Here is a 10,191-nt window from a genome sequence, read left to right on the forward strand (position 1 = left end):
CCTGTTTCACTGAGGTTGTGTCATGTAATTTAAAAGTTTGATACAATGGCCACATCTTGCACTGCATCCTGGGATTAGTGTGTATATGCACGCGTGTGTGTATTTATTTTTTATACATCAAAATTCACTTTTCGTGATGCATAGTCTTTTGGGTCATGATAAATGTATACAGTTGTGGATCCACTACCTCAGCAGCATACATAACAGTGCCATCATTCTAAAAATTCCCATGTTTGTCCTCTTCACAGTCAACCTCCCTACCCTATCAATCCCTGGCAACTGCTTTCCATTTTGTAGTTTCTTTCCTCTCTTTCTTTCTTCCTTTCTGTAGCGTGCAATCTAAAAGGGATCATGCAATCTGTGACCTTTTGGATCCAGATTCTTTTACCTAGTAAAATGCATTTAAGATATATCCACGTTGGATGAATCAATAGCTCATTCCTTTTTATCAATGAATAGTATTGCATTCTGTGCATGTACCACAAGTACTTTATGTATTCCTCTTTTGAAAGACATCTTATTGCTTCTAGTTGTTAGTGGTTATGAATTAATGTGCTGTAAACTTTCATGGACAGGTTTTTGTGTGAACATAAATTTTTAATTAATTTGGAGGAATATTTAGGTTTACAATTGCTCTATTGTATAAGTCTATGTGCAACTTAAAAATAAAAACAATAAAACCTTGCCAACCCATTTTCAAAAGTGTTTATACAATTTTGCATTCCATTGCTACTGAACGGAAATTCCTTTCGTTCGACATCCTTGTCTACATTAGGTATTGTTGGTTTTTTGGATATTTCCGATAGGTGTATAGCTGTACCTCATAATGATTTTTAATTTGTATTTTGTTATTATTATTTGTTGATTGTCTTTTCATGTGTTTATTTGTCATCATATAGCTTCTTTGGCAAAGTATCTTTTAGATTTTTGCCTTTTTAAAAAAAGTTTATTTATTTACTTTATAGAGAGAGAGAGAGAGAGAGCGAGAATGAGCACAGAAGCAGGAGGGGCAGAGGGAGAGGGAGAAAAAATCTGAAGCAGACTCCTCACTGAGCCTGGAGCCTGACGTAGGGCACAGTCTCACAACCCTGAGATCATGACTTGGGCCAGAACAAAGAGTTGGATGTTCAACTGACTGTGTCAACCAGGTGCCCCTTCTGCCTTTTTTTTTTTCTTTTTAATTAGGGTATTTGTTTTTCTAGATTTGTTTTCATTTGACCTTCTAATATTCTAACATCCCCACGGCAATGAGAAAGATCCATGTAGATATGTCTGGATCACATTACTCCCATTCTGAAATCCCATTCACAATGTCCCCATTCTACTAAGTATAAAATACAAAATTAGGAACATTCTTGCTTTCTTCTTCAACACCTCATGTGCTATTTCTACCTCACTATACTCTTACCACACTTGCTTTGAATTCTTCAAATACTTAGTCTTTCCCAATTCAAAGACTTGGAATATATTTATCCCTTGGAAACAACTACTCTTCCTTCATATTTTACATTTCAGTTTAAATATCACTGCTTCTGAGAAAGTTTCTGTAATCACACAAAATAAAAAAGATACACACACACACACACACACACACACACGTACTTTCATTGATCATACTACCTTTATTTATTTATTTATTTTTAAAATTTATAATATTTGTCCTATCAACTAAGCTTCAGGAAGTGAGCTCTAGGAAGTCAGGAACTTATCATTGTATGTCCTTCAAGAAGCCAAGCAAACAATCAATGAATACTTCGTACACAAATGAATTAACTTAATGAAATGGTAACAAGAAGGTGATACAAACGTTGGAAAGTATTCATATGGATAGGTATTCAAATTTGATCTTGATAATGTATAAATATGCACATCTCTCCCATAATAATTTGAGTCTCCTTGAAGTCCAAAATATTCTTCTTTAGTAGGCAAAAGTTATCAAGGCAGTCAAGGTGATTTGTAATGTATGCCTTCTGCTTCAAGAAAACCCCAGTAAAAATGATTTATCTTAGTGGTTCTGACCTGATTAGCTATTGTAGCAGTCAAAAAAAATTCTTCATGGGTTACAGTTTCTATTGTAAGTTAGAACATTGTAGGAAAGTCTCATATCTTTTTTATTTGAGATATAATTGACATATGACATTATATTAGCTTCAGGAACACAAATAATGACTTGATATTTGTATACACTGCAAGACAATCACCATATTAAGTCTAGTTTCCCCTGTCACCATATAAAGTTAATATGTAGTATAATATTATTGACTATATTCACCAAGCTGTACATTAGATCCTTATGATTTATTTATTTTATGACTGGAAGTTTATACCTATTGACTCCCTTCTCCCATTTTGCCTACACACCCAACTCCATTCCTCTGACAACTACTAATCTGTTATCTGCACCTTTGAGTTTTGTTTTGTTGGTTGGTTCTTTTTTTTTTTTTTTTTGGTTTTACATATAAATAAAATCATACAGTATTTGTCTTTTTCTGTCCAACTTATTTCATTTAGCATAACATCCTCAAAGTCCATCCATGTTGTTGCAAATGGCAAGATTTCATTCCTTTTTTATGGCTGAATAAATATTCCATTGTATGTATATATATTACACCTTCTCTATTCATTCATCAATCAATGGACACTTAGATGGCTATCATATCTTGGCTATTACAAAGAATGTTGCAACAAACATAGGTGTACTATATCTTTTTGAATTAGTGTTTTTATTTCCTTTGGATAAATACACAGAAGTGGACTTACTGGATCACATGGTAGTTCTATTTTTAGTTTTGGGGGGAACCTCCATACTGGTCTATGTAGTGGCTGCACCAATTTACATTTCAACCAATAATGCATAAAAATTACCTTTCTTCATGTTCTTGCCAACAACACTTGTTTTATTGTTTGCTTGTTTTATTTTTTTGTCTTTTTGATACTAGTCATTGTGGCAGGAATGAAATGGTATCTCACTGTGATTTTTATTTGCATTTCTCTGATGATTAGTGGTGTTGAACATCTTTTTTATGTGTCAAAAGAGATATGTATGTCTTCTTAGGAAAAATCTATTGAGATCCTAATCTTTGCCCATTTGGATTGTTGTTGTTGTTGTTGTTACTAAGTTGTATAAGTTCTTCATATATTTTGGATATTAATCCCCTATTGAATATATGATTTGCAAATATATTCTCCCATTCAGTAGGTTACTTTTTACTTTTTTTTGATGGTTTCACATTATATTAGTTTTTGAGGACTGATTTTAACCAGCTGCAACCACAAGTTCCATTGTGCATGTGCTCCCATTCCAAGAAGCAAAAGCCTGACCTGATGTTGAGGTCTCAGCCTTGCTATACTCATATTTAGAGTGATTAAAAAATATGAGCATCTAAACAACATTTTTTGAGGATCATGATCAAAATAAAAATAAATTTATCATGGTAAAAATTCATGGTCAAAAATATACAGTTTTAAGATTACTTTACTTGTTTTCTTACAGGTTTTTATAACCATGAATCTCTTTTGTATAATCAATAACTTCAAGCACTTAATTTCATCCTGTCACTAACACTAGATCTCAGCAAACCTCCATCCAGCAAACCTTCCACAAATAAGTTGAATTTACTAACACATAAATCTATTAAAATGCTCTTTTCTTTTACTTTTTATAAAGAATAAAAGCATGAATTTAAAATACGGGGTGGAATCCTGAAATAAATGTTTGAATTTGAATGTCACATTTGACACTTGACTGTATAGACTACTCTCAAACAACACAAAATTAATGATAATAATACGGAAACATGACAGTGATGTGTAATGCTTTAATTTATGTTTACCCTGCAAATAAAAAATTTCAGCTTCATTTGACCATGTCAAAACTAAGTTCAAAAGTGGAATCATAATGTGTTAAAGAAATCACTCAAAATAAGGAAAAAAACCCAGAAATATTCTTTAGTCTTGCGTAAATAATATATATTTAAACAGAAAGAACTATTTTACTGAACTTGCACTTTCCAAACCAAACACACAGACTCTATTCCTACTTCTGTCTTTCTGTTATTAGTTGGTATGTCCTAGGAAGATTGTCTTTCCCATAATTTTCCAGTCACATCAGCAGTGCCTTCTTATTGGTCTCCTGTGCTACTGCAATACTCTTGTACATTATTTGACTACATTTTGGCATTATTTTACAAAATGCACTCTATGATTGCTTGCCTTTGAAATGTATGGTTGATAAAAAGAAGTTCAGTAGTTAAAAATTGTGTAAGGTGCTGCATACATTCTCCCTTTCCTGGAAATGTGTGATCCACTATAGCATATTAACATCTACGAGATCTTCCTGCTGGGCTCCCAAATCTGTTGTCTTTGTTTTACTTTGCTCCAGAAATTACTAGTAAAGAGGAAACAGGTAAATATAAGGAGAAAGTTGCAGTGGAGAAGTAAATAGCTGTTGACTCTCTTAATTCCTCCAGCTGGCACATCTAGGTCACTGGTCTGGGCAGTCCACATGGATTGAAGCATTTGCCGGGTCAGAGGAGCCAGAACAGCAAACTCGCTCCGTGTTATATCCCCAAACTTATCAGTACCCAGAGGCAACTTACGCCATCCTATAAGGCAATGATACTGCTTCTCAGCAAGGCACATCTCAATGCTCTAATGGTTTGATTCTATACCTTGAGCATCTTGCTGTGTCAGCACAAGACACATCTCCATTTATCTACTTCCTCAAAACAGGGCCAAGAGTTTTCCATTTTTATTCCCTTAGGGGATTTTATTACACATTGCCTATTAGAGCTCTAAAGTAAAGCAATCTATCTAATTTTGTTTAATCCAGAGTTCCCAAACAGATCTGACTAGAGAACCCTTTCTTTCCAACTTACAACTAGTGTCTGGTGTAAATATCGTGTGGGGAATTACTTAGCTACAATGAACTCTCCCTACATTTGTGTGCCCACAGAAATCCTATTAAGAATAACGGATTCCAAGAGCTGAGACATTTGTGTGATTTCTGTGAGCTCAAACCACAAAATTGCAGCTGGATTTTTTATGGTGCATATTTTAATAAGAACACTACATAGCACAACAGATACTAATACAAAGCTAAATATCTAAGGCAGAATGTGGCTTTTCGTAGCAGCCTCCTATATCTCTTCCTTAAGGAACTTTTAACAATATTTAACCAGTGGGTTTAACTAAGAAGAGAGTTCCAATACAATTCCAGATCTTTCTCTGAACATTTCATTCAGTTTTGTGTTGGAATCCTCCTTCCTCTTCCCCCTCCTCTTCCTGTTCCCCTCCCCCTTCTCCTTCTCCTCTTCCTCCCCCTCTTCCCCCTCCCCCCTTCTCCTCCTTACCAATCAATCTTTGCTGAATTTTTTAGCATTTTACTTGTATTACTTGTATTTACATTTTACTTGTATTACTTGTATTTGTTTAGTTATTTGTAAAAGTATTAAGACCACCTATTCCCCACACTGCCTGCTTTTCTTTTCTTCCCTCTTTGCTTCATGAACTGATTTCAGTAAGTTGGTATGTATTCCCCTATAACTTTATACTTAAGTAATTATATCCCTATATATACACCTATATGTACTTGTTTTAAATAAATGGATTACATATTATAAATGCCTGAAATATTTCTTAGCTTATCATTGAAATTCAATAGATATAATTAAGCATGGTTTGCATGTCCTAGTATTGTAGAATATTATGTAATGATAATACTTATGACTAGTGGGAATATAGAGGAAAGTATACACTGTAGAATAAAATGGGAGTTGATATAGTTATTTTGGAGATCTGATATCCATTAAAAAGATAAATGTACTGGGACGCATGGGTGGCTCAGTCGGTTCAGCCGATGCCTACCGCTCAGGTCATGATCCCGGAGTCCTGGGATCGAGTTCCACATCCGGGCTCCTTGCTCAGTAGGGAGCCTGCTTCTTTCTCTGACTCTGCATGCTTGTGTGCACTCTCTCTCTCTCTGATGAGTAAATAAATAAATAAAATCTTAAAAAAAATAAATGTATTAAGGAGGGCACGTATTGCATGGAACACTGGGTGTGGTGCATGAAAAATGGTTCTTGGAACACTGACAAAAATAAAATTAAGATGTTAAAAAAGATAAATGTGCAGTGCTTTATACATATATATGTATATATATGAATTCTACAATATAATTTGTGAGGATGACACAAAAACTATTAATTAGGGGCACCTGGGTGGCTCAGTGAGTTAAAGCCTCTGCCTTCAGCTCAGGTCATGATCCCAGGATCCTGGGATCGAGCCCCACATCGGGCTCTCTGTTCAGCGGGAGCCTGCTTACCCCTCTCTCTCTCTTCCTGCCTCTCTGCCTACTTGTTATCTCTGTCTCTCAAATAAATAAAAATAAAATATTTTAAAAAACTAGTAATAAAATGTATATTAATGATTATTTTTTTAAGATGGTGGTGCAATAGTGTTTTAACTTGATGTTACCTTTCTCTTGACTCTATCCTTAAGTCTACTTTTAAAAGAAACCTTTCTGACTTAACATGTTGCTAAAAAAAAAAAAAGAAAGAAAGAAACCCACATATATCTTCTCTAACTTTCCACTAAAATTGATAGAAGGGCATCATGTCAAGAGGCAGTTGAATATGTAAGTTTAGAACTCAGAAATCCAGGGGTGAATATTCAAAATTAGGACATTTCTAGGGTCATGGTAACATTCTGTTTTAGGGTTAGAGTTACCTAGTTGTGTTTTTATTTTAATTTGGGGGAGCTGCACATTTATGGCTTATGTGCTTTTCTCCATGTATGTCAATTCCAATAAAATTTAAATTAATACAAAAATTTTGCTACTTGTTAAGTTTGGCTTCCCACAGTATACCAGCTTTAAAAAACAGACTGTACATTGTCTGTCTCTTCTTTTTTATCTTCTAATTATAAACATGCTCCTAATTGGCAACCATTTTGGGAGGAGAGAGGGGAAATTTAGATCTAGATCAAGGTTTCTCAACCTCAGCTTTATTACCTTTTTTTTTTTTCCTGAATAATTCTTCATTGTGGGAGGTTATCCCGTGCATTGTAGACTATTTAACAGCAGCCCCGTTGCACCTAGCAGGATGCCAGTAGCATTCTCCCAGTTACAGTAATGAAAAATATATCCAGACATTGTCAAAAGTCCCCTGGCGAGGAGCACTGCCCCCTGGTTGAGACTAACTGGTTGAGGCAAACTAGATATGACAAAGAAAGCCTGCGCAGAATCCCGAGTGATGAAATTAGATCATTATCAAGATTAAAACTAGGAAGGGAAGCCTGCTGAAAACGGGTCATTGAAGAGAATTAGATCAAATTTCAGAAAACTTAACAAACTTCCATGAGTAGAATTTATACTGAGGGTTTATAATAGCATCAATGTCCTCAGTCACAAAACCAATATTTGAAATTCCAAGAGAGGACTAAATTGTCATGCAGCGTTCCTTTGACAAAAGAAACACCCATAAACTCCCTATTAGGATAACTGATTGCATATATTTCTAACATCTAGCAATGCATACTCTTTAATCTCAGAAAATAATATTTGTTTTTCCTTTTATTTCTTTTTTTCTTCTTATTGTATTATGTTAGTCACCATACAATACATCATTAGTTTTTGATGTAGTGTTCCAAGATTCATTGTTTATGCACCACACCCAGTTTTCCATGTAATACATGCCCTCCTTAATACCCACCACCAGGCTCACCCGTCCCCCACCCTCTCCCCTCTAAAACCCTCAGTTTGTTTCTCAGAGTCCACAGTCTCTCTTGGTTTCTCCCCCTCCTCCAATTCCACCCTCCTTCACTTTACCTTTCCTTCTCCTAATAATTTGTTTTCCTAACTTCATCTGCATTTGGTCAGTTTTAGCTTTCTTGGATATTATGAAATGTACTCATGGTTTTGAGGAGCAGTATTTCATGCACATGATCAAGTTATCCTTTATAATTAAGTAAGCTCTTAGGTGAACAGTTCTTGGTCCGGCATACTAATATTTTATACCAGCTACTATGGTGAATGGTGTAGCACCTAATTATTTCTTATTTCCTGTAGCATCTTTAATGGAAAATGTCATCCATCAGCTACTGTGCAAAGTTTCGATCTAAATGGTTGGATTAACCAGGGTGACCCTGGAAAGTAAGGAAATGAATGCATCAGTGAGGGTGTAACTACTGGCAATTTAAGATTTTTATAGCTTGTATAGTTAAAATTCCCCCCATATTATTATGAACTGTTGTGTTTTAAGGATTAAGTGTTTTCATCGGAGATGGCTCCTGTTGTGTGAAATGCCTTCAGGAGACAAACTATCCATAATGCAAAACCTTGTGAATGAGGTATTTACTATCACACATGAGCAGCAGACTGCCGCTTAGACTTAGAGTAACAGCGGAGCAACACACCCACAGATGCAGACAGGATTAAATTTATTGTGCTCCTTCAGGGGTGAGAGACATACTTAGAACATTTTATATGTAATATGGCTTGAATTAATAGATGCTTTTAATTAGCCTAGCTTTCAGAAAACCTGAGAGAACATCAAATCCCTATTTGGGCACAAAGAATGTTTAAGCAAATGCACTATCAAAACAATACTACCATGTTTTTACTAGAGATATTATTATGCTGTATCTCAATTAGAACTTTTATCTTATGGATATTAAAAAGCTTGCAGCAGTGTTTTTCAAGCTGCACAAGGAATCATCCTATTGAACACATGTTTTGGGAAATCAAGCCATGTTTAGGCTTAGCATATGCTCCCCATTCTCTATTTTTCTTTGCCTTCCCCACCGTAGTAATTTTACACCTACATTAAGGACATTTTGCCCGGATGTAATGTTCCTGAGTTTTCTGTTTTGCTGTTGAAAGTGTAGGGAAAAAATGTATAGGAAAATGTCAGTTGACAAAACATTTCCATCAGCCTGATGTAGATTTACTAGTCCTCATTAAGAGATTGTCTCTACTTAGACTCTCTGGATTTATCATGTGTATACATACAGGGTTTTTAGGAATTCCAAGGGTTTCTGAGAGCTTTAGCTCTTCCTGTGACTGGATGATCATCGGTGTGTGAAGTGTCGGACACGATCAGAGCACAGGGGAAATATTTCAGCATCTCGGTCAGGTGCCAGGAGAAGTTCCAGATCTTGAATAAATGTTCCCTGCGTAAACAGAATGTTCAAGGCAAATTCAATCCCAGTTCTGTTTTGTACTCTCCATGGCTACAAGTGGAGATAGGGGATTTTAGGGGAACAGTCTTTTTTTTTTTTTCAATGGTTTGTAAGATTTACCGGTCTTTTGTGGTCATAGATACTTTGCTGTGGTAATGAGAATAACCTCCAGACCAAAGCTGGCCCTGAGGTCTTTAGGTTTCTGAAATGCTATACTAAATTGAATTTATTTTATGAATAATTATGTGCAGCTGGCTCTGCTCCCTGCCTGGATCAAGTATTGGATGATAATAGAAAGCCTGGCTGGGATTTGGAATTAGTAGTGGTTTTAGGCTAGGAGCCCTGGTAAAGAATAAGATTGGTTTAGAGAAGGACAGAGGAGAAATACTGACAGACAGTTTTGTAACACGTGTCTTTATGTTTACAGACAGCTGATTTTGCTCACAATTGATGACGTTATTCTTACCATAGATTGTAGAATCATAAGACCTGTTTTCTAATCATGGATCTTTCCTTACTGGCATTTTTCCCTTTGGTAATTTTCTTAATCTCTCAAATGCTCTATTTTCTTTTTCTTTTTAGAATTTAATTATTTATTCATTGGGGAGGTAGTGGGAAGGAGCAGAGGAAGAAGGGGAGAATATCCAGAAGGAGCCCAACACAGGGCTGCATCTCACAACCCTGAGATCAAGACCTGAGCCTAAGCCAAGGGTCAGTCGCTCAACTGAGTAAGCCACCGAGGCACACAGCTCTATTTTCTTATTTATAATAGGATGTAGTGATTCTATTTTAATGAGGGATATCATAAGCATTAAGCACCTTTAAGATGACTAAATGGTTAGCAAGGAATTCCAGTTGAACACTGGGTTCGTTCTCTGTGGATGACACAGAGGACAATGGATCCGTAGAAAAAAAAAATTTAATATATCAGGCTGTGAAATTCTGAGGATAAGAACTATATCTAATATCACTTTGCATAACATTCAACGCAGTATGGAGTATATAGTGAATACC

This window comes from Enhydra lutris, unplaced genomic scaffold, assembly GCF_002288905.1.
Source record: "Enhydra lutris kenyoni isolate GAN:26980312 unplaced genomic scaffold, ASM228890v2 scaffoldscaffold14, whole genome shotgun sequence".
NCBI classification, from domain to species: domain Eukaryota; kingdom Metazoa; phylum Chordata; class Mammalia; order Carnivora; family Mustelidae; genus Enhydra; species Enhydra lutris.